Raw genomic sequence first — 26155 nt, 5'->3', positions numbered from 1 at the left:
GGATGTCTGATGGCACCTCACTGGAGTTTGAATTTCCATTTCCCTGATGACCAACGTGTTTTAAATCTTTTTGGGCTATTTGTATACTGTCATTAGTGAAGTGTCTATTCAAATCTTTTACCCATTTTTCATTGGGTTGCTTTTCTTCTAATTATTGAGGTGTAAGAGTTATTTACATAGTCTGAATACAGGTTCCTTGGGAACATTTCCCCCCTTCTTTTGATTGTCTTTTCATTTTCCCAGCTGTGTCTTTCAGAGAGCAAAATTTTTATCTCGATAAAGTCTAATTTATTGATGTTTTCTTTTATATAGCTCATGGTTTTTGTGGACTCTATTCTACTTCATTGCTCCTTATGTTTATCCTTATGTCAATATTATGCCATCTTGATTTTTGTACATGGTATAAGTTCTACTTACGCTATCGAGTTCCATCTTCTTCAAAATTGTTTTGTCTGTTCTAGAGCCATCAGATTTCCAAATAAAATTTAGAACCAGCTTGTCATTTTCAGTGAAAATGCCTGATGGAATTTTGATGGGGATTGCTTTGAATCTATAAATCGATTTCGGTAGAATTGATATTTTAATAATGGAATCTTTCAATGAACTTATGAATTCCAACAAACCATGAATTGGAATCTTCCAATAAATTTACAAACATGGTTTATTTCTCCACTTTTGTGATCCTTCCTTAATTTCTTTCAGCAATATTTGGTAGTTTTCAATGAGGAGCTCTCATGTCTTTTGTTAAATATATTCTTAAGTATTTTTTTGTTATTGTTTTTAGGTACTCTTACAAGTAGAATTTTTTTAAATTTAACTTGCCAATTATTTACTTCTAGCATATAGAAGACAATTAAGTTTTGGGTATTAATTTTGTATACTTCGAGTTTGTATACTTGCTGAATTTACATATTAATTCTACCAGCTGTTATATAGTTTCTTTGGGATTTTCATGTCATCTACAAATACAGTCCAACATTCTTCCTTTCTGTCTTCATTTACTTTTGCTGTAATTTTGGTTTCATCTGTTTTTCCCCCCATTGTCATTTTATTATTTTGTAGCCAACTTTTGCTAGTGTCACTCATAGGATACAATCCAACACTACGTTAAAACCCTGTCCTGGTGCAATTTAGCCCAGATCTCAAATTGCCGATCATTGAGTGGCAGAAAACTAGCTGATGGATGAAAAAAAGAAAAAAAAAAATACTGTGAAGGTAGATAGTTGGCTGGAGGCAAGGCTACAACTTCAGCCCTTGTTCTGCTGTTGCTGTGACTGATGGAGAGAGTCACACTGATGTCCTTTTGAACTGGGTGGAAGGAGAAAACGTGTTGGAGCTGTGAATGGAACAATATTGGCTGGAAAACATTGTAGACTTTTGAGCTACAAGTGGTTTTCAAGTGGGTAGGCCAATGTCATGCTGGTCAAACCCCAGTTCTCCTTCCTCTGCATGTCCATTGCAAAGCTGGAGAGACAGTCTCAGTATCCTTGTCTCAATTTCTGGACCCTTCTCTCTTCTCCAACAGTGTTACCCCCTATCTCAGAGACCTTTTCCTTCTTTCCTAACAAAAGTCCTCAGGAAAAATCTGAACCCCTTTCAGGGATTAAATTCTGCCTAAAATCCCCACACCTTGCTCATTATTATATTTTAATAAGATATATCCAAAGATGCCTTAAGTTTCAAATGCATGAAAGCACAAATACAATAGTAATACATAGAACGGGCAGGGAGTAACATTTATTGGACATCTACTGTATGATGCCCAGAAGTTGTTATTTAAACATTTTAAAAAATTTTTAAATATTTTTTATTTTAGAGACAGAGAGGGCAAGTGGGGAGAGGGGCAGAGGGAGGGAGGGAGAGATAGAGAGAGAGAGAGAGAGAGAGAGAATCCCAAGCAAGCTCCATGCTCAGCATAGAGCCTGACACAGGGCTCGATCCAGCCACCTTGGGATCATGACCTGAGCCAAAATCAAGAGTCCCACACTCAACTGACTGAGCCATCCAGGTGCCCCAGGAGTTGCTATTTAATCACAATAAGATCTAAAATAGGATTTATAGCCTCATTATAGATAAAAGGACTGGGGCTTAACAGGCTAGCATTTTGTTCAAGGCCATATGAAAATTGGAGAACAAATTTGAACCTCAGCCTGAGTTTAAAGTATGGGCTTTTTCCATTTCAGTGTTGGATTTCAGTATTAGTAAACACTCGTTGTGCAATGTATTTTCTAACTTATCACTGACTCTAAAATAGTAGATTGTGCATTTCTTGTTTGGAGAAGTGTATTCTCCATTGTATTTTCAACCTCCAGCATAGCACATGGCAAATAGTAGGTACTTCATGCCAGTTTGTTGAATTGATTTAAATACCAACAGAACCATGTTTCTTTTGCTTTATTTATTCATTCATTAAACAAATGTTTTCTTGTAGGTAGGCACATAGATCTAGAATGGGAGTCAGATAAGTAAATAAGGAATGAACTCTACACAGTAATATAAGCTGTGATAGAGGGATGAATAAAATTTTGAGGAAACAAAAAAGAGTTACCTAGATCGGCCTTATGAAGTCAGCAAAGGCTACCTGAAGCAGGGATATTTTGACATGTAATGTCAAGAATGATGCAATGTGAAAGAAGCAAGATATTTTAAACAGAGGGGGCCATCATGTGCAAGGTTGGAAGTGAGAGAGAGCATGGCACATTCAAGAAATGTAAGTAACTCAATATGGTTGGGACATAGAATGTGAGACATGAGATGATGAGAGATGAGGGCAAGGAATGAAATAGGTGCCAGCTGTAAGATTATTGTTTTTTGAAGGCTCTCTCCCAAGGGAACCACCAGAGGTGTGTCATCAGCAGGCAGCAGGATCAGATTTTTTTATTTAGAAAGAACATTCTGGCTTCTTTGTGGAAAGTGACTGGAGGGACAGGACGCGGTTTGGGAAATAATTGGCGAAATCTAGGTGAAAAATGATTGTGGTCTAAACTGAGGTAAAGAGTACGGGATTGGAGAAAGTAGGCAGATTTGAGAGATAATAAAAGTAAAATTAACAGAATTTGAAGACTGATTTGGGGAATAATGGAAAAAGAATTGATGAAGATGATTCTTGGGTTTTAGATCTGGGAAAGTGGTGGGCAATAGTGACATTTCATGAGCTCTTGAGCCTATGTGAAGTGTTTTCTGCAGAAGAATATCTCCGATGAATATCATCCCAAACAATTTACTAAAATCTTAAGTTCATTATAGCTATTTCATTGAATTATTAGCCTTGTGCCCCACTCCTAGCTAATTTGCCTTATCTCTTTATAACACCATCATTTTCTGAGTCACTAAGGCTGCAGACCTCATGTTCATCATTGGTTCCTCCTCTCCTCAGCTCCCCCCTCTACTTTCAGTTAGTCACCAAGGCCTGTTAATCATCCCTGACTAATGCCTCTTGAGTCTGCCCTGTCCTGCCATTCCCACTGTCATAACTGTAGCCTGAGCCCCTATCACTTCATGCCTGAACTATTTCCTAACTAGAATAGTTTTCCTAACTTGTCTCCATACCTCCAGTTGCTCCCCAGTGCAATCCATCTGGCACCCTACGGCCAGAATGATTTTCTTTAAATACTGCTTTCATCACCTCTTCCAGCTCAAGCGTGCTCAGCGCACTCTTCTCCAGACAGATGAGTTACTCACCATCTTCCCAGCATGTCTTATGCATTCCCACCGAGGGAACCTTTGCTTGGAATGTGACTTTCTCCTAACATTTTCCTCTGCCTCCCTGAAGAGCCTTCATCCTGTTGGGCTCAGCTCCAGTCCCAACCTCCGTGAGTCTTCCATGACCATCCACAACACTCTCCCACCTCCAAATCCTCTGGCACCCAATATACATTTTGTTGACTTTCTTGTGTTCTTCTCTGTGTAAATCCTGTAGGCTTTTTAGAGCTGAGACAATGGGCCTCTTCTCCAGCTTTGGGTGCACATGTAGTGGAGGGAGAACCAGATTCTGGTCAGCTCACAATGGCTGTTATTTCTTGATTCCACCTGTGCTTGTAGCTGGAGACAGGTTATGCCAGTTTGATGACTGTTTGTCCATTGTCGCTGGGATACCCTTGCTAGTCTAGGTCCCAGCAGGGACTTGCATTAGGTGCCAAGAGCAAGACTCTTTCTGATTCACATTCCCACACCCAGCCATTGTTCGTCAAGCATATTGCTGGCTCTAATCAGCTAGATCTGGAAAGTCTTCTATATCAGCTACTCATGGTACAGAAATCAGCTCTTGTAGAGAAACCTCCAGGAAGTACTGTTTTCAGCCTTTGTCACCAGCCCAGGTACCTCCTGTCCTCTTGGTTAGCTCCCCTTTGGGAGGCATCCAGTCCTTTTGTCCATGTCCTCTCTGGAAACCAACATTCTCCTACCAAGGTTTATTTTGTGTCAAGATATTTCTGGCAACAGTAACTTTCCATATCATTCTCCCCTCTTCCTAGCAAAAAAAAAAAAAAATCCTATTTGCCCCACATTTACAAAGATAATAGAGTAGCATATGTGATGGGGGAGGGGTGGTGAAGGGAGGGAATCACATAAGTGACCCTATACAGAACAAAAGTGATTCACCCTCGATAAGCTTTGGTTACAACCTTATACAAAGGAGAGGCTTATTTCATTTTTAGGTGCCCGTGCCAAAAATTACTTTTTGTTTGCCTCCTCCTCATGCCCAGATCCAAACCTACTCTCCTCTGTTCTGCTTTCTGCCTAAGGAGCGTGCCTGCTACAGATGGCATCTCTAAGGCACCCTGGCCCAGGGCTTCCCTGAGTTTGGGCTAACAAATGGCACCTGCAGAAGACTTCTCCCAATCTACAGCAGTCTGGCAGTGCCTTCACTATCTGTGGGAAAAAGACTTGTGCCCATTCCATTGCTCCATTGCTTTAACTCTCTAGGCTCCAGCAATGCCGCTCCTTCCCTGTGTCTTTTCAGGCTCAAGTGGTGACAGGTTTATGCTGGCACTTTCCCCTAGCGTTTCAACATCCCCTGATGGCTCCCTTAGCCTTGTTTCTTCATTAAACTCTTCGGTCAAACTCTTTTTAATGCATCATCTGTCTGCCTCATGGACCTTAAATGACACATGCCCTTTTGCAGAACGCCCAGATTAATCTTTGCCTTTATTAAGGTGGATCTGGGTATTTTTTCTCTTTCATGGCACCAAGCATGGTGACTGACCACTACAAAATCACTTGTTACCCTAATTAAGAGAGATATCAATGAGTCAGGCTCATTCTTCTGTGTGAATCCAAGGTTCCTGCTGACAAACCATGCTGCCAGACGTGACTCCTGTAAGCACCAGTATTCTGAATATTGCGAGGTAACCTTGACCCTTCACCCTGCCTGGTTCCCAACTCATGATGAAAGATTGAGGCTACATCATCTTATTCACTGACAGGGCTGGCACATGGAATAGAGGCAATAGCTTGTCTACGTCCCAGCAAAATATCTCTATCATCTCCCTATTCTCAGTTCTAGGACATCGTGAGGGATGCTCTTCTTTATGAATCTAGCTAGTTTGCCACTGTCCTAGAGGATGGCCTGACAGGAGTTATTTCAAGAGGGCTGAGACTTCAACACTACTACCTTCAGGGTGATTGAGATGATTTGTTTGCCATCCCTGTTGTGCTTAACGAGGGCAATGCTCCTTCTCAGAAGTGGAAGAGTCACTAGTCGTCTACCATCATCAAAGAGAGACTCTAACCAGACGCCTTAGCAGAGCTTGCTGCTTTGCTGCTTACTGCAGGCCGCAGGGACTCTTGTTTTAATTATCGCTCCTCTATACATCATGTTCCCGAAAGAAATTCCAAGATATTTCCAAGTTATTTTAGCTGGGTATTTTCCCTGCCAATCTTAAAATCAATGTTTCTACTCCTTGCTTCTTAGCGATTCGTCCCACTGAAAAAAGCAGAAAGATCTCAGGATATTTTCCCTCAGGGCGCAGTGTAAATGTCTCCCGGGGAAGGATTTCTTCATGCACATGTAAAGCTGCAAGGTCCAGAAAGGCCGCCACATGCAAATTTGAAACAAACGTTTCCAAAGCAGAAGTCCAGCACCAGCCCTGTCACACATGCATAAAACAAATTATCCAATGGGAGCAGTACATAAATCACTCAAGAGAGAGTGCCAAAAAATTCCACTGCATTCCTTCCAGAATCTAAAACCCAAACACGTTAGAGCTCCAAGCTTTTACCAAAAAATTCTGAAGGGAAAATGAACTGTGAATAACTATGGAGAAAGTGTAAGCAATCCATCTACCTGATGGGACCACCTGCTAATCAACGTTCACACAGTATTTTGTATCCAGCTATGAATCAAAATTCTTGAGCTAAGTTTATGGCTTGAAAAGCCAAAGAGTCCTGTCATCATCAGCACTGCTATTTACCAGTGACTGAGACAGAACCTGCATGAGTTGCCATGGTTTGTACGGGATGTTGATCTACGTGGGTTGTGTCTGATTTGGAGGAGGAGCATTTGGGCTGGTTTCAGACACTAAGATTAATGGGGAGTGCAGTAAATCACAGTCATAGAAAAGAAGAGCCTTGGGGGAAGGGCAAATGTTTTAGTCTCTCAACCCACTGCACGCCCACGGAAGAGAGAACTCTGTGTGTGTTAGAAATGTCTAAGGTACTTGCCCTCATCTTTTTAGTAAATGTACTTTTGCAAAAGACACAACGTTTGTGCAAAAGTTTTCTAAAAAACATTTGTTGAGGAAGACAGGAGATAAATGATTCTAACAGCAAAATGTCTGCCCTCCCACGTGTAATAAACAGGGCCAAACCTGAGGACCTCTACACTACTGGAAAAAGAGAAATGGGTTCAGCTATAAAATCAGTGCCCTGAAATTTATTAGAGGTGCTCAGTCTTTCACTGAACTACAAAACTTGATTCAACATATCTATGTATTAGTTTGCTGGGGCTGCTGTAACAAAATACCACAAACCAGATGGCTGAAAACAATGGATATGTGTTCTCTTATAGCCTTGGAAGCCAGAAGTGTAAAATCAAGATTTCTGTAGAGCCACGCCGGCTCTGAAACCTGTAGGGGAGTCCTTCCTTGGCTCTCTCTAGCTTCTGGTGTTTGCCAACAATCTTTGGCATTGGTTGCATTGTAGCTGCACCCCCCAGGCTCTGCCTCTGTCATCACACAACACTCACCTTGCCTGTCTCTCCTCTTCTTATAAGGATGCTGGCCATATTGGATTAGGGGCCCACCCAACTCCAGTATGACCTCATCTTCACTAATTATGTCCACAACCACTCTGTTTTGAAATAAGGTGACATTCCCAGACACTGGTAATTAGGACTTCAACATACCTTTTTTTGAGGAAGGTACAATTTGACACATAACAATTTACATACTGAAATATGGCAGGGATAAGGCTTAGAAATTAGGACATTTCTTCTGTTTCTTTTCTCCTTCCACACCTCCCTCCTTCTCTCCCTTTTCTTCTTTTCTTTTCTCTTCTTGCTTCACCATGGAATATTGGTGAGCCACGAAGAACATAGCTAGAGGAAACTAAGTTAATGTATATAAGAAAAGGCATGACAATATACAGAGAAATAAAATGCAAAATGAGAAAGGCAGCCTGTCCGTGTGATGAGGAGACCTCTAAGATGGAAACCACATACATACAGTAGAATTTTAAAGAAGGAGAACGATTTTGAAGTGTACCATTGGTGAGAGATCTAAAGATGATTTTCAGACGTTTGCCATGTTGCCAAGAGTAGCCACCCTTTACCACCATTCGAGAGCACCTTGAGGTCGTATCTATATTACACTCCATGGCTTTGGAGCCATGTCTGGGTTTCATTCAGATGTGTCACTGTGTGGAGTTGGGCTCACTGAGGGAGAAAATACAGCCCATTTTGTCCATGCTACATAAAATATGGGTCTGATGGGGATGCTTCAGCAATGGAGGCACAATAACAAAAGACAGAAAGAGGCAAATATGGGCAGTGTCCATTCAAACATAGCCCAAAGGACAAACTTGTCCAGTGGTTTTTATTATTATGGTTCCCTTGGCCAGATGCTCCCTGTAGTAGGTAACTGTGCCTTATTCTTTCTTAGCTGACAATTTACTCCTTAATATCACACAAGGAAGCCCACTTATTCTGTGCTTGTGCTCACTAAGCCAACTTCTCACTGTGTTTTAGTTTAGTTCTTTAAGGAGAGAATGTATTAGTTGTATTGACAAAAATATCCGCATCCAGGGTTTGGTAAACTTTTTCTGTAAGCGGCGAGATTGCCGATACTTGAGGCTTTGCAGGCCATAGCGTCTCTGTTGCAACTACACCGTTCTGCTGCTGTGGTGCAAAAGCAACCACAGACGATGTGAAAACCAATGGCCGTGGCTGTACTCCAATACAGCCTTTACTTACAAAAACAGGTGTCAGAGCTGGCCCACAAGTCATTGCTTATTGACCTTGCTCTAGACCATAGGACCAGAAAAAGAAATGCTTTGTTTTGTTTGTTTGTTTAGTAAAAATTTGAATTTCTCGCTCACATATAAATTTTGGCTACTTGGGTTAATGTGTACGCACTCCCTTTGAGAAGCAGTTTCACTTGCCATCGTGCTGACAAATTCAAGACATTGAGTGTGTAAGAGTGAGGGTCAGATCTTTGAGCATGGCTTATTCACAAGCATATCATTACCTCATAAAAGCATCATGGCCACAGCATGTTGGTTTCTCCCCAGATAAGGATAGGATCTCATGACAGTCTCACGTTGGGATTGTTTTTTTTTAGTTTTGTTTTTCCTACACTGAATGGGACCTCAAAGTTCATCAAGACTAAATATTTGTGCAAAGGAGAACATGAATCTCAGAAATATGAACTGACTTGTTAAAACTGGAAGCTAGAAAGAACATCCAGGTTTCTCAGCCCCAGTCCCCTGGCTGTTTTACTGCTTCACAGTCAATGCTCAACATCTGTGGTCTGCTGATTTGGCCCTTGCTGCTAAAAATTATCATAAAAGCTTGAGGCCTGGGACTTAAGTCATAAGGCGGTAGTTAACCCGGTATTGATGATAATGATTAGTAAATACATGGCTGGGCACAAAGGAGCCAAGAGCACCCACAGGCTCTTAGGATTCCTTAGCACAAGGTCTTTCGAAAATGTTGAATGCCATTAAGCATTTACTGCCCAGGTATTTATCTAAACCTGTCTTGAACCTGTCTATGTTTTGGCTTTACAACTAGTTCAGATAACAAATTCCATGTGTTTACTTCTCTTCTAGACATGAAGACCTTCCTGTTACTTTAGAGCCTAGTTTTATTAAAACTGATGGTGATGTAACTGAGAGATGCCCCAGGTTGTTCACCCCAGAAAGCTCTCAGGGGAGAGCATGAGAAGGTATCATTCACAAAAGGGTCTTTGGGTGCCTTACATAGCACATTTCTTCAAAGTAACACCACTGCACAGAGATTTTCCAACATTTTTGGCCACCAAAACTTGCTAAAAAAACTTGCAGTGGGTCTTAGATAATCTTAGTAACAGATGCACTGGCCTACTAGTAGACCATTTTACTTTTCCCCACACAATTTAACATCAAATCATACACTATCTTTTTATTTCTTCTTCTTTCTTTCTTTATTATTATTGTTATTTTTATTTGGCTCAACCCACCCTAGAACACAAGCCTGTGAAGGCAAAGACTTGGTCTGTTTATCCCCTGACACTAAAATAGTTCCCAGGGTGCCTGGCTGGCTCAGCTGGTTAAGCCTTTGACTCTTGATTTTGGCTCAGGTCATGATCTCACAGTCGTGAGAGAGCCCTGCACTGGGCTCTGTGCTGGGCATGGAGCCTGCTTGAGACTCTCTCTTTCTCTCTCTCTGCTTCTGCCCCTCCCCTGCTCACATGCACGCTCTCTTACTGTCTCTAAAAAAAAAAAAAAAAGAAAAGTTTAAAATAGTCCTCAATGCACTGCAAGCATCCCATAAATACTTTGAATAAATTAAGCAATGTGTGAGGCACTGAAGCCAAGCCCAAGCCCCAGGTTTCCATCCAGTACCATACCTAGAATCTTTTTGGGAGCCCCTTCTAGTCTGTGGAGCAGATTTTGAGTGGCATAGAACTTTGGTCTAGAGCTCATAACATTTTATTTTATGAGGGCCTCTCAACCACCCTGTGAGGTCAGTAGGGTGCCTACTGTTATTCCCCATTTGAAGAGGAGAAAAAAGACTTGGAGAAGATAACGGATTGGTTCATAGTCACCTTGGTGGAGGACAGTAATGTTGTAGAGCTAAGACAGCTCCAAAGGTGCCACACCAGCCTTTCAAACTATTTTGACTACAACTTATAGGAAGGAGTGAATTTAATTTTTTTTAATGTTTATTTATATTTGAGGGAGAGAGAGACAGAGACAGAGGCAGAGACAGAGCGTGAGCGGGGGAAGGGCAGAGAGAGAGAGGGAGACAGAATCTGAAGCAGGCTCCAGGCTCCGAGCTGTCAGCACAGAGGCTGACATGGGGCTCGAACTCACGAACCATGAGATCATGACGTGAGCCAAAGTCGGATGCTTAACTGACTGAGCCACCCAGGCACCCACAGGAAGGAGTGAATTTTGAATTCCGACCCAGAACACATACACACACACACACACACCCCTAAAGCAAATGTTTTTACCAAAGAATGCCTTAATGTAATATACTCTGATATTTTTATTCTAATTAATTTAAAACAATTCTAAAAAAAATTCTAATTGCAACCACAGATTGAAAAACAGTCTTCTCTACCATCCATGTTTTCTTGCATAATTTCCCGTCTCATGTCATCTTTTCTCTCCATTTTGAAAATGAAATATGGATCGCCTTCTCCTCCTGCGGGGCTTCCCAGTCTGTACTTGAAGTCAGCCAGTCTGGGGAGCAGGACAGTTCCTCCGTGCTGGAGTCAGAGAACACGAAGCAGTCAGGACACCGGCTGAGAGGAAATTGAAAGCTTTTATGGGGGCAAGGGGGGGAGAGAAAATCAAATCTGAACGCCTGGACATTTTGGGCAGGAAACGGTTAAGAGACCACTGGATGCATCGAGCTGCCAAGACCACCGCAATGTTCCTACAAAGATTAGACAGAGAACAGATGTGAAGTCACTAGAGTCCTTCAGAGTAAGATAGCGACGACATAAATTAACCTTGTCTAGGGCCTGACAAAGGGACCACGAGCTTTTTGAAGTCTTAAGAGTGAAGCCATTTTTTATGGACTCTCCAAGGTTATATACCTTCATCCAAGAGAACGAGTTTAATTAGAGCCAGTTGTTTACAGGGAAGGGAAGGGAGCCCAGTGGGGGCTATCAGGGTGACTGCATAGCAAATAAACGAGTGAGCCTGCGAAACAGCTGAGGTTTCCTTGAGTTCTCTCCAGCCGATAAGATTCCCTTCCCCCCTCGAGATTACTTTTGTCTCTTTTCCTGAAACTAGAGAAACAAAGAGGTGAAAACATTCCAGACTCCCGATCCCTCCAGTTTGGCAGGCTTTTTGGTCACAGCTGCCTCTTGTGGTGGTGAGGCTGGGGGTGATTCCACACCCAGCTGCTGGAGCCCGACCCCAGCGATGCCTCACCCAGGCGGCAGGAGCCACGGAACAGCCACCGAGGATCCAGGCCAGCCTCATCAGTGGATGTTGAACCCCCGGCTCCGAGGAAAACCTGGCAATGCAGTTTCCAAAAGAAAACTTCTCTGCTCAGGGGAGGCCCAGCTGGGGTGGATTTGAGCCAGAGATGGCTTTGTTAGGGCTGCATCCCAGAAGAGACAGGGTTCCGTGCAGCACCGACAGGGGCCTGAGGATCCAAGGCGTGCCAGGAGGTCCTGATCAAATGTTTACAAGAATCACAGAGACGGGGGTGCCTGGGTGGCTCGGTCGGTTAGGCGTCAGACTCTTGATTTCAGCTCAGGTCGTGATCTCACGGTTTGTGGGTTCGAGTCCCGCTTCGGGCTACACTCACAGCACACAGCCTGCTTCGGATCCTCAGTCTCCCTCTCTCACTGCCCCTCCTCTGCTTGTGCTGTCTCTCTCTCTTAAAAATAAATAAACATTAAAAAAAAAAAAAAAAAGAATCACAAGAGGGCAGGGGCTGTGCCCGATGGGCAGCAGAGGGGATGCCAGAGTTTGGATCAGGTTCCCCTGAACATGTGGAACACATGGTCACCTGGGGAAGGAACTAGGTGATTAAGTGAGGATTAGGAGCGGGGAATGGAGGGGGGCGGTTACGAAGCCCCTTATGGAAGGCACTGGGCTTATGTGAGTGCCTGGCTGAATGTCTGGGCTGCAGGGGCCGAGAACTGGTCGGGGCAGACCCGGGTCCCAGAGCCGTGTTTCCCTTGCTGCCGGCAGCTCTATCCCGTCTTGCACAGGCTCTCGGCCTTCACGGAGACACACAGCTTAGCCCAGGGCAGCCCCGGGCTCCTCATAAACTGGCGGAATAGATCCAGGACAGAGAATAGAGAGGCTGACTCCTCACTCAGGTGGGAGAGCTGTTTCCTCTTTTTCTTTCTTTCCCCCGGGGCCAACTTTACACTTGGAGCTTGGAGTGGGCGGTGTGGGCTCCAAGGACCACGGAAACAAGTCCCTCCCTAGAACATCCCTTCCACACTGCCTGAAATACCACGTATAATTTGAGTTAAACAGTGCTATTTAAACAGGAAAAGACTAGTCCCCAGAGAGATTTGAGAGGATCTTAATCATTCAAATCCTACTATTCACTTTGCTCATTTTCCTTTTAGCATGAGATTGAGGTCCCTGGAGTTGAAGGGACGGCACACTTTGGGGAGAAGGGACTGAGTTCTGGAGTAAGGGTCATTTCTGGGAAAGGCAGTCTAGGACTAAAGTTGTCCACGAGGTCTTTGGTGAGTGTGTGTGTTTGTGGGGGCGGGGGGGAGGGTGGTCAAGAAGCGGGTTTGAGGAAAGAAGGGATCTAGGAGGATCCAAAGAAATGGACAAAGAAAGGGCCGCCAGAGCTAGACTTGCTGCAATTTTTCCTAAGGCTTATCTTGCCTTTATTTGTTCCTTCTGCTCCTAAATCCCCACCCTGAGGAGCTTTAATTTCCCTGAGTGTGAGATACTCTTGCCCAGAGCCTGAGAAGAGCCCTTTCTGCCTCCTGACCCCCAGCCTGAGTCCAGGAGAGACCCTCACCGGCAGTCCCGAGCAGACATTGAAGGGACCACTTTCAATTCCTATTGATATCTGCCCCTCGCACCTAGCTTATGAATACAGAAGGTACATAATAATGTTTGCTCAAAGACTGTTTCCCCCAGTGAGTTGTGTGTGCATGCTCCACACTGCAGGTGGTCTGAGACTTGGTGCATTCTGTTCCTTCTTCCTGCAGTGCTCTCCCTTTCCACACTATCAGCGGGTGCCCAACCCCCCCCCCCCCCCGCCCATCGTCCCTCAATTCATAATGCCATGTCCTTAGCCTTTTCTGTCTTCATGTGATTTCTCTGTGTAAACACCTAGGAATACATGTATCAGTGTATTTTCATTGGTGATTCCTTTCTTAACCGTATCCACTTGACTTTGACCTTCTTGGCATCGTTTATATCTTATTTCCAGCACATAGCATAGTTCGTGGCACATAGCAGGTCCTTAGGAACCTTCTGGTGAGTTGATTGGACCTTATATAAAATTACTTCCCAGGGACCTCATCAACATTCCCAGTAGTTTTCCAGCCTATGTATGGCCAGAGAAGTGCTTAGTGGCAGAGAGGAAAACAACACGTGGGGTGGAATATGAGTAGGTCGGTCTACTAATTTCCATTTGTCATGAAGAGCTAACTCCCCTACTCATTAAGTCAAGCTCCCTTAATTTTCCTTCTAAATACTTTCTGAACTTGGCACCCGAAGGGGCAGGTTATTCATTTGGCATATGAAGAGCTGACATGCACTTCTGGACCTGCTGAGTAGTGAAGAATTTTCAAAATATAAAAGCGTCTATACAATGATTGCAAATAGAACCCATAAAATAAGCCCCCATCTACTTGTCTGTGATGAAGCTGTGTAGGTGGGAGGCAGACGTGCTGGGTTTTTCTTTCTAGTGGCGCAGGGAAGATGGACGGAGGACCAAAGCATGGGGCGTTCTGACTTCACAGCTGATTGTCTACCTTTGGATAGATCCAGACCCTCATTGCCAAACCTGTCTGAAAGGGCTCCTTGGTTCCCAAGAGCTGAGGTCATTGGTGGGACAATTTCTGCAGAAGAGAGAGACGTGGGTGAAAGGTAGGGTCAGAAGGCGAGTCTTGGCTTACTCAGGCATATAAATGCAGAGTGTGAAGCATGAAGTCCTCTGCCATGGTCATTCTTTACCTTTGGTTTAGGGGGAAACTAGCAGGGTTTCTCTTCCATGGGACTTGAGGCCCTTCTTCCTTCCTGCCCTTCCTCCTCCTTCCTTCCCTCCTTCACCTTTTCCACCTCCTTCTCTCTCCTTCATTTTTCATTACGAACGTTTTCAAATCTACGTAAGTTAGTGAGAATGCCGTCGTAAAACCTCCGCCTCTCAGTCACCCAGATTCAATAATTATCAACATTTTGTTCAGCTCCTTGTGTGACCTTCTGATTGCAGTCTTGATTTCTTAAATCCTTTCCAGTTCTAATAAGAGAAGAGCGTGTCTTCATCTCGTTGGCTTCTGCACTAATTGTCTCTCCGTTCTGAAAAGTGTGTGAGGGGTACACGTGTACTGACACGGCAGTGGCAGGGGTGAAAGGTGAGGTGCCTGTGTGCAAGAGGCACTTCCATCCCTCTGATTTTTATCAATGTCCCAAGGCCACCCAAAGAACGATACAATCTAAGGTAAAAGTATCGTGCTTGCTGTGCAGATGGGGCTGCAAGACAAGCTCCAGGCTGCTGCTTCCAGCAGGACAATTGCTACTAACCCGCTTATAGAAACTCTGGTATTGCCACCGACAGTGGTGATATTAATGTCCAGCTTCTGGAAGCCAGATATCACGGTCACCTCAGCTTCAAGAGCCGATGTCTTTATTTTGCATTCTCTTAAGATGTCTCTTTAATTGCTTGGGTGCACAAAAAAGCCTAGTTAATCTTTTGTGGTTTTTTGTTTTTTGTTTTTTTACTTTTTTCTTCTGTTTCACCTTCTATCCCTTCCTCTCCCCTCCTTTCCTTTTCTCCTGGGCAAAGAAACTACTGTTAAACACTGACAACCTTTAAAAAGTAGGCTAAGCAATTAAAGTTCTTTAATGTATGGATAGCACTTAAAGATTGACTTTATATTTAGCCTTTGATCTCTCCAGCCATCTCCCTCGTTAAAATACCTTTGCGTAAAGCAACTTGGCATTTTTTATATCGTCTTGATAGCTCATAGTTTTGGTACATAATGTCAGTGTTCCTTAGAGAGCTGGGCTACAAGAAACATGGGTGGAAGTTATTTAAGCCATTGGAATAGTTTACCGTTTGTAACTTTTGCCAGTCCCTGGAAAAGCTTTGCATTAAAAGGCGAAAGATTTATACGATCTGAAGAGAAACCAGAGTATAAGCTTTGCATTAAAATATCACTGCGTGTGATCTTATGTCTGTTAAATGTTTTACAGTCATCATCAACTCTTTCTCAGATTGAAAACTAAGTCATAGGAGAAAAAAACAGCTTAGCTAACATTGTAATTTAGTGACTATTAAATTTAAAATCAAGTTCACAGAAAAAGGCAGGCGACGATATATATGCGATATATGCACATATATGTGTGTGTGTATATATATATATATATATATATATATATATATATATATGAATGTTCCTAATTTCAAAATTACTGGCTTGAATTTAGGGCTTCACTTTTCATATGTTAAGGGGTAAGTTAAAGTGTGTTTACATTTCTATAACATGTGTTCTACTTTGTCTCAGCTGTGGACTTAACAGAACTTCGGAGAAGTGATGTAAGCTCTCTGGAACCTTGTTCTCATATGTTTAAAGAAAACAGACTGAAATATTTGTATCGTTCTTTTTGCTTGACATGCTGTACTTTAAAACTAGGACATTAGGCTGAGTCCGTTTTGTCAGGTGCTGATAACTCCTAACAGGGACGTGTGCATTAAAATCAAATAATTAAGTTGCCTGGAAGCTAAAAGTGTAAACATAGCTGTAAATAAGAAACATGCTTGTTTATCTCTTCTGCTGTGGCTGTTAGCTTAACCTTGAGGTATTAGTATGGATGCACCACACACAAGGATTTTGGAAGGCACACGTAGTGGGAATCTGGCCTGCTGTGCCTCACAAAGCAAAAGTACCCGGTGTTCAGCTCTAAAAAAAAAATCTTGGGAGACTTTTTTCCTTCCTTTCAAATTAATGTTACTGAGGGGAGGTATATGATGTGCCAATTAATATGTGCGTTTTTTCAACAGTTCTGCCTTTTTTTTCCTCTTAGAGCTTTGAGGCAAAATGTCAAGTCCTCTGCAGCCAGTCACTTTTCATAACTTTCCTGTTTCTTCCAATGAGTGATATAAGCTCTGTTCTCGAGGCAGGTGCATACCAGCATACCATGTGGCAGCCTCCTGTATCAGCCCTATCACCAGGCCCTCCAGGAAATGAGGCACTGTGTTTTTCTCAGGAAAAAAAAAAAAACAAAACCCACATCAGACAGGAACCCTTGCTCATTACCAAGCTGCTGATTGCCAACCATCAAGGAATTTCACCAAAGAATTAGTAGTGGGGACAGTTGGGGAATATTATCGAGCTTCATGTTAGGAACAGTCCATCACTCATTAATGTAGTTTATGAATATTAACTGAGCCCTTACTTTGTGCCAAGAACTGTTCGAGGTGAAGGCCGCATACAAATGAAAGAAGACAAAAATTACAAAACATAAAACAAGCAGGAAAAGAATCAAGATGCTTTTGATGGAGCTATACAAACAGCAGGAATTTGGTGACATGGTGAGAGGCTGGCTGGCCATTTTAGAACGCTGACTGTGAGGGGCGCCTGGGTGGCTCAGTCAGTCAAGTGTCCGACTCTTGATTTCGGTGCAGGTTGAAAACACAGTTCTTGGGTTTCAGCTCTGTGTCAGGGCTCTGCACTGACAGTGGGGAGCCTGCTTGGGATCCTCTCTGTCTCCCTCTCTCTCTGCCCCTCCACCCCCAATGTAAGTAAATACACATTTAAAAAAAAAAAAGAAAGAAAAAGAAAGTTGGCTGGGAATGACCGAGCTGAGGAGGTTGTATTAAAATTGAGGACTGAATGTCAAGAAGGAACCAGACATGCAATGATCAGGAAGCAGAGAATTCAATCACAGGTCATAGCAAGTGTGAAAGTCTGAAGGGAGGAAGGTGTCTGATGTGTCTGAGGAACAGAAGGGAGGTGGTGCGTTTGGAAGGAGGGAGTGTATGGCTTCATAAAGATTATGGATTATGGAGGGCTTCCCAAAGCAGGGTGAGAAGGTTTGTATTTTGTTCTCACGATGGTCAAAAATAATCGCGGGGCGCTTGGGTGGCTCAGTCAGTTAAGCGTCCGACTTCGGCTCAGGTCACGATCTCGCGGTCCGTGAGTTCAAGCCCTGCGTCCGGCTCTGTGCTGACTGCTCAGAGCCTGGAGCCGGTTTCAGATTCTGTGTCTCCCTCTCTCTCTGACCCTCCCCCGTTCATGCTCTGTCTCTCTCTGTCTCAAAAATAAATAAACGTTAAAAAAAATTAAAAAAAAAATCGCAAGGTATCATTTGAATCATTGTTTATGCTTAGGGTTAGTTATGTAGGAAATGGACCATTGAGAGGAAGAGAGGAAGCAGGCCAAGTGAGAGAAAATGTTACATCTGGAAGTAAGTTCAAAGAGGACTTGCTACTGAGTTAATGTGGCAGTTTAGGAGAAAGAGAGGATGAAGGATAACTTCCAGATCTGGGGTTTGGGTAGTTGATGAAACAAACAGTAATTTGTTGTGAGGTGGGAATTGTTGCGGGGTGTGTTGCTTCTTAGACAACCAACTAGAGATATGAAGGATGTATCTAGAATCCAGAGGAAGGTCCAAAGACGTCAGTCTGGGATCGTTGCCATAGAGATTTATTTCAAGATGGCTGCATAGAAAAAGAAGGTCCAAGATGAAACCCAAGGCATTCCAAAATGTGGAGATCTACCAGTGGAGGAGAAGGGACTGAGGTAGGGGGAAAGTAAGGGGTCTGTGATCTCACCAAAGACAAGAGAAGAAACAGGATCTTTTCAAGAAAGAGGCCACTGGAAACTCAGGACATCCTGATGCCACCGGAGTTCTTACTGCTATTTCCCCATTAGCTAAATCTTAAGCTTATATCTCAGATAGAAGGTAGGTTTCTATTTCTCTTTTGCTTGTGGACCAGGCCCTCCTTGACTAGTCTTCATTTTTCCATGCTAGAAGTGACAATTCATTTTCTCCAGGCTTAGGCAAGACTACTCTTGCCTTGTTTCTGGCCCTCAACCCAACCATCCCACAGGTAAAGCACCCAGCTAGTCTTTCTTTCATGGGGAGGACTTGACAGTTGAGAGGGAGAGCTCAAAGGAGGTCCCAAGTGGGGAGGAGAATGAAGACAGACAAGGGAAGAAGAGTGGGCATGTTCATGGATCACATTCTGCTTTGGGGTAGCACCTTTTCACAGATATCTATCTGAAGGCTGGAACCCACAAATACAATGCTCTTTCTGCTATGTCTCAAAGATAGGCACTGAAATAACTCTAAGAAGAATAAAGGAAAACTCACCATTTCTTTGGGAAAAATGAAAGTGTTCAAAGCAAACTGATTCTGCAATCTATAAGCAAGCATGAAAGGAATCAAAATAATGTCTGACAGCCAAAGAACTTGTATGCCTCACAAAAGCTAAAGGACCACGTTTTATAATCAATCTATCTTCATTAGTTATTGTTTGCCACATAACATATTAGCCAAAAACCTCATGGCTTAATACAAGAGTGTATTATCTCACAGTTTCTGTATGTAAGAAATTCAGGAGGAGCTTAGCTAGGGAACTTTGGATCTTGGTCTATCAGGAGGGGGCAGACACAGAATCAGTCAGGACTGAGGTCATCTGAAGGCTTGATTGGGGCTGAAGAAGCCACTTCCAAGATGGCTGCCTCAATGGCTGTTAGCAGGAGGTCTACATTCCTAGCTGTGTGGCAAGGGGTCTCTACATAGGGTTACTTTAGGGTTCCCCAAAGTAGAAAGTAGTCCAAGAGAGAGAACAAAAAGAGGTCGCAATGCCTTTTGTGACTTAATCTTGGAAGTCTAACACCATCATTTCACCACATTCTGTTAATTGAAAACCACTAAAATCAGCCCATATTCAAGGTGAGGGGAATTAGGTTCTACTTTTTGAAGGAAAATTTTGGGAATATCTTTTTAAACTACCACACTGGCTGTCTTTAGAAATTGAAGAAGGGTGAGTTGTGATATCAGAGTAAAAAGAATTGGTGAGAAAGGATGGTTGGTCCACATTAGTCTTGTGTGAAATGATTGACTACATTTTGTTACTCATTTCATATTCCAGGAATTGGCCATCTCCATAATTAGTCAGTACTGGTTCTAAATGAAAACACTGAAATCTCTATGCATGCCTGATATAAAATGGTTTTACACAAAGAAATAAGGTTCCTCTGTAGAATACCTATATTCAGTCACTTGGTCACATAACATGTGATGGTTGCCTTATTCAGCATTCTCTCTCAATAGCGATCAAAACATTACTTATTATTTTGGCCTTCAGGTGCAGGGAGTTGACTTAATCATACCTATCAGCTCATTGCCTTTGGTCATTTCCAACCTACATAAAGAAATTCACATTTTCCCCCTTTCTATCTCCACTCACCTATCTTTCTCCTCTGCTCTGTCAGAAGCACTCACTAACTTGCTTCATATATGTTCTTTAACATTACCAAATGATATGTGATGCTATTTTCTATGTGTATGTATTTAACACACATAAATAAAACTGTGGTACTAAAACGAAAATAAAAGGAATTGAAATAGCCTAGGTATTTAGAATGACATATCAGGATTCGAAACTCTAAGTCTATGTATTTTTAAGGGAATATTGAGAACAAGTGTCCATAAGAATTTCTGGAGAGAAATGAGACCAAAATGGCTAATTTTGCAGCACAGAAGGCCAATCTCCCTCCTCTACTCTGGCAGCAAAAGGAGAAGCAAACAGGCCAAGGGCCATTACTGAGATGAGAAAGAATATTTTGCTTTCTGCCAGACACTGGCCTATAAGGAACTTGCAGTGTCCAGCAATATGGAGAATTAGTGGCCTGACAAGCCTAAAATATGGTCAATAGTAATAAAAGTTAGCTAGAAGAAGCCTAGAATTTGAACTCTGTAGCAAATACGCAGTTCTAATCCTTCCCTTCCCCCTCTCTTTACGATTTAAGACTTGGCAAGAGAAAGGTCACTTGACAATATTTATTAGCTCATTAACTATAAGTGTCTTTGCTGCCATGGGAGATATTTTTTATAACAATTCTATTCTGTTCTACAAACTATGCTGCAGGTGTCTCTCCATTGTGTAAATGAAATGGTGAGTGCTAGCTCTCTTTTGGCATCCAAGATCCATTACTAAGTATTATTTTTTTTTCCAGCTAGTGTAAGGGAACATGGTCAGACTGAGTCAAGCCTGGCTGACTTACATGAGGCCAACTAGGCAAATATCAGTGTTGCCGGAACATGGGCAGTTATGACTATCTTGTTTCCCCTGTTCAGAACCCCCATTCCTGAGAAAAGGGGAAGGGAACAGAATTAACATGCACCAAGTGCCAGATACTATATCAGGACTTTTACGTACAGTGTTTAATTCTCCCAACAGCTGTATTAAATAGGGAAGAAATTAAATAAGGAAGAAATCTTTGCCACTAATAAAGCAGATGAGGAAACTGAGTATCAGAAAAGTTAATTTGCTCAGTCACACAGCTGTTATGTGGGGAAGCTGGGATTCCAAACTAAGTCCATGCTTTTCAAACACGTAAACTTCTGTGTCTAAAAATATAATACAGTATCCTCAAACATTGCACAATTTCTTGTTTGCTTTCCAGAAGACTGAGCTTAAAGATTCAGTTGCAGCAATAGAATAAAATGTCATCGAGCTTTTGATAGAACAAGATTTGTTTTCTTAGAATGAGGAACATTGATTCTTTAAGTAAACCAAAATGTATTTTTCTTTCTTTCTTTTTTATTTTTAGAGAGAGAGAACATGAGCAAGGGAGAGGGGCAGGGAGCTAGAGAGAGGATCTTAAGCAGACTCCATGCTCAGTGCAGAGCCCCATGTGGGACTGGATCTCATGACACTGGGATCATGACCTGAGCTGAAATCGAGAGCTGGATGCTCATCCAACTGAGCCACCCACGTGACCCCCAAATGTATTTTTCCAATTGATTGTTTTCAAATGTTAAGTCTTACCATAGCTTAGCTCTTATGTTTTTTGGGGAAAGAGGGATCTAGCCTACCAGCCTTAATTGGTAGGGATGTGATAACTCATTGACCAAGATGCACCAAAAATTCATTCATCCATTTTTTTCCTGCATTCACACAGATTTTCCATTTTCCCCCTACTCTTGGTTTGAGTGACTCCTAATTATTCTCTAAAATGTATCTCACATGCCAACTTTTCTGAGAATATTACCTTTCTTCTCTTAGTACCATATACAATTTTCATTGTCTTATACAGCTCACTCTGCACTTTTTAATTTATTTTTATGTATTTATTTATTTAATATAATTTATTGTTAAGTTGCCTAACATACAGTGTATACAGTGTGCTCTTGGTTTTGGGGGTAGATTCCCATGGTTCATCACTTACATACAACACCGAGTGCTCATCGCAGCAAGTGCCCTCCTCAATGCCCCTCACCTGTTTTCCCCTGTCCTTCGCCCCTCCCCCATCAACCCTCAGTTTGTTCTCTGTATTTAAGAGTCTCTTAAGGTTTGTCTCCCTCCCTCTCTGTTTGTAACTAGTTTGTCTCCCTTCCCTTCCCCCATGGTCTTCTGTTACGTTTCTCAAGTTCCACATATGTCACTCCGCATTTTTTAATTGGTTGATTTGTCCAGCAGCTGGAGTATTAATTCTTCGAATGCAGGGATTCTGCCTCACTTATCTCTGCATTCTCAATACCCAATGGCTGCCATTTAGTGCGTTCTCAAGTTAGTTATTGAATGAATTAACGAGTGAGTGAATGAACGAATGGTTAAATTAGATAATTTTTCATTAGGTACCTATGCTCTCTAATAATATTTCATATGAAGTCTAATGTTGGGTGCCACTTCTTTGGTGATATTTTTATCCAAAACCCATGGAACAATGACAACAGAACACTGGGGGATGAACATATCAAAGACCAAATCAATTTCTCTCTCTTCTCTCTCTCCTCTCTCTGTCTCTGTCTCTGTCTCTGTCTCTCTCTCTCTCTCTCTGTCTCTCTCTCTCTCTCTCTCACACACACACACACACACACACATACATACATATACCTTTTCTTAAACCAAGGGATCAGTAGAGCATCCCATTGCTTTGCTATGGGATGAAGGACTTTTGAGGTTCATTTATGTGGGTCTCATCTGGAGAGGACCTTGCCCCTACATGACATTTATCCATCAATTAGGGTCCTGGCAAACTTTTTAAAAAAAGGCTGTTTATTGGAAGAGAGATTTGCCAGCATCTGAGAATTGTCCCCTAGAGAGAGTTTATATTCTCGTGAGTTGAACAGAAAGTGTTTGGTAGGAGGGCATGATTAACCATGACAGGCCAGTTGGTTAAACATTTCATCATTTTTGGCTTCAAAGTTAATGCCTACTTAAAATTAATTCAGTCATTTCAGAAGGTGAGAATACGATATATTTAAATAAAATCATCACAGAATGTTAAAACAGAAAGTCTTTCCAGGGTTTTGAAATAACTTAATTTTACGTGATAATTAATTGAATTCTCCCCTTACCCTATTCCATTTGATTAGAATTAGAATCACTTTCTTTTTTTGTAATGAAAGCATTAAGGATCATTTATCTAACTTTTCTCTACTAATAGGGCCTCAGAAAATGATGTTTCTGCTTTCCTTTGCCCTGTCTTGATGATCAAAGAGGGTGTTAGGAGCCCAGCTGAACCGAAAGTAAACTGGCCTGTGACTCAGAACCAGTCCTGAGGTTAGTGGGGATGGTAGCCAAGGGGAGAGGAAATGGGGTGCTAATGACATTGGGGGAGTGGCTCTCCAGGGGAGAGCATTGATTTTACAGGTTTTGAGAGAATTTATGAGATAATTAATATCGGCAGTTGTGCACATTTTGTACAGGGAGTACTTCAGACAGCAACTAAATAGATGCCAACAGATGTGAGAGTAATAGTCCTTTGGATTTCAAATGCTGTCTACGTCTACATGAGGGGGAGTCAAAAGAGTTCTCCTTGTTCAGGGGATGTTCAGTATGAACAACCGCAGTTTTATAAATTACCAGCCATTATTTTTTCCTTCAGAGCGCTCCATAGATTGCCTTTTCGAATTTTTCTTCCTTTCTGAAGCAACGTGCCTTGTAGCCAGAACGACCATATGTCCTACAATTTTGAGAGCAGTTCTGATTTAAAATAATCTATCCTGTCGTATGCCCCCCACACATTAGATCGTGTGACCAATTTGGGGTTCAGAAAGCACGGTCACCATAGATTCAGCCATTCCAGATGAGCAACTGCATTCCAGCAATCTCAGACGATTTGATCATCTATGCTTGTTGTAGCACCCCCTCCGGCTTGGACCCCATGCACTATTGTTCCTGAGCAGAAGAAATGAGGAGAAAGAGAAGGGCATTACTGTCTCACAACACTATAGGAATACTATTCTGCGCAATTTTTAAAGTGCAGACAAAAGTAGTTTGTTGTCGTGGTGGTGGTTGTTATTGTTGTTGTTAACTTACACAATGCATATTGTAGAAAAGTTAAAAGCAATAACGTAGCTGAGCAAAGAAAGGCATCCAGTCCTGTCAATTATCCTAACCACAGTTACTTTTTAGTATTTTGATATGCATAGATAAAAACATGTTTTTTATATTTGGTTTTTCTTAACCAAAAATGTGGTCCCAATATCATGTACAGTTTTCTCACCATAATTCTCAATTAGCAATGTGTCACATCTTTCTGTATCATTAAACACATATTTACATCATCCTTTTAATCACTGCCTAGTACTCTGTACACATATGCAATAAATTAATTAAAAATCCTTTGAATGTTATTTTGATGTTTTACTCTAATATACAATACTGAGAAAGGCACGCTTTTCTTCACATAAAATATTTGGGTGGTGATAGGGGACTTTGTCCTCTAGAAGTCTGCAGATCTTCCTGAAAGCTGCCAGGAACGATAGCTTGTTGTAATGCATGCAAGTCTGGTCCTTATATGCCCAAACACATCAGTGACACGCTAATGAATCCTACTTTAATCTTTGCTATCATTTTCCATTGGCTTCTCTTGTGTTTCTCAAAGACTCTCTGGTGTCCAGACCAACTTTCTTGATCATCTCGTTGCCATTATTTTTTTGGCTGGATGTGGCAAGCATTGCTCTGAGGTCAGTCTATGGTTGAGTCTGTCTGGATCACATTTTCGGGTGGTGCATCACACATCATGTCTGCTCCCTGGCTCCGACCAACAAGACTTTAAAGAGATTTTTTAAAAGGCTCAGAAAGTTTCTTGGATATCAAACAGCTCTTATAAAAATAACATTTTTATGACTTAAAATGTAAATGAATCAGAAACATATGGATTAAATTTCCTTTGAAATACCCATGGGTTTAAAAACTGGAGGGAAGAGTGCTTGCAAAATGAGTTAAATTGAGTTTTGCCAAAAATAAAATGCTTGAAAAATTGTTGGGGATGTTTTGCTGATCCCTAGGTGTTCATGGGTTCTCCATTCTCTATCTGAAAAGTACTTAGATTTCAAAATTTGGGTCACTCAATAAAAGGCACTTAGGACTCATCCAATGGGCATTTGGATCTCTAGTCAAAGAAGTGATATCATAAAGTCAGTTTTTGATAGGATGTACTTGTAAGGTGCCTTACTTCTTCAGTATCTCACAGTTTCCTCCACTGGCTGTGAGCATGTGAGCATGCGTGAAAGGTGCATCCAAGAGAACTAAGACTATGTTGGTAAGGATTGATAGTATTTATCAAACAAATCCAAATTAACACCCTTCTCTTAAGTTCCCTTTTTCTGTCCGTTCCTCCAGCTCTTCCATACTCTTCTATCTTGGGGTCAGTATCCATAGAAGCAGAGCTTAAGACAGGGATTCTGGAGTAAGTGACTTCTTGAGGAAGTGCTCTCAGGAGAAACGAGTAACGAAGTGAGGGAAACAGATGAGGCAAGGACAGAAGCTAAGCAAAGATGTGGTTTCAGCTGAAAACCAGCTTCAGCCTGATCTTAGAGGGAATGGCTTAAGGGGAATGAATAGCTTCTTAGTTGTCTCCCCTTGCGGGCATATCCCACATCAGTCCTTGGAGAGGGGGGACATAACCCCCCTGGCAGCTGGGGGAAGGGCAGCTCCAGTCGGCTGAGGACAATTCTTGAGGGCACATGTCCAGGCAAGAGCGTAACTGTGAGTCCTAATCCACCATATCTACAGCAGTTGGGGGATAGATGCAGTGGGTCCATGAAGGGGATCTGGGCAGGGTATCAACAGTGCTACGTACGTACAGTGCACACATCCCTCTTTCTCAGAACCTTGAAGACATCTTTAATTCTTCCCTTTTCTGCTTTCCCCCTATTCAATCGAATTGTTTCCATTTTATTTTCTTGTGGTTTTTCTTGTATTTATCTTCTTTGCCTATTTCTCACTGGAGTCAATTTAGTACAGGCTTTGTTGCCTAATATCTGGATTACCTATCCATTTCCCAGCTAAATTCCCACTTTAGAATATCCCCTAACCTAGATGATCCCACACATTGCTGGATTACTATTCTCCTCCAAACACTATTTTCAAATGCTTAAGAATCAGTTGTATTTCTTAAATATCTATGAGAACATTTCTCAAAATTTTCAGAAGAAAAATACATGAAAATTGTGGTGTTCTCTTTGGAGCTCCATTAAATGCTAACATAATAACCTTAAAATAATGACTTTTTTTCTTGCTGTATCTGATATTATACTGAAGTAGATTATAATATGGAAAAATAAAGCTTGAGAAAAATAATTTGAAAAATATTGAGAGAATCTA

The 26155-nt window shown here is 42.0% G+C and overlaps 2 long non-coding RNA genes across 7 annotated transcripts in view; one reads left to right on the top strand and one right to left on the bottom strand.

Annotated features, from left to right (window-relative positions):
* Window positions 1–26155, top strand: part of LOC131506543 (uncharacterized) — a 235300-nt gene that overhangs the window by 124746 nt on the left and 84399 nt on the right. For 2 of the 6 annotated variants that reach the window (XR_009259012.1, XR_009259016.1), the window contains exon 5: window positions 22989–23104. The exons of the other annotated variants lie outside the window; for them this stretch is intronic. This is a non-coding gene — a long non-coding RNA (uncharacterized LOC131506543). The remainder of the gene's footprint in view (window positions 1–22988; window positions 23105–26155) is intronic. 6 annotated transcript variants of the gene reach the window in all.
* Window positions 10670–14655, bottom strand: LOC131506544 (uncharacterized). Its single transcript, XR_009259019.1, has 3 exons — window positions 14539–14655; window positions 13995–14204; window positions 10670–10910 (listed from the first exon to the last, which is right to left on the bottom strand). It is a non-coding gene; the product is annotated as an uncharacterized LOC131506544 (long non-coding RNA).

This window comes from Neofelis nebulosa, chromosome 3 (genome assembly GCF_028018385.1).
Source record: "Neofelis nebulosa isolate mNeoNeb1 chromosome 3, mNeoNeb1.pri, whole genome shotgun sequence".
NCBI lineage: Eukaryota > Metazoa > Chordata > Mammalia > Carnivora > Felidae > Neofelis > Neofelis nebulosa.
Note: the sequence above shows the minus strand (reverse complement) of the source record. Positions and strands in the feature narration are given on the sequence as shown.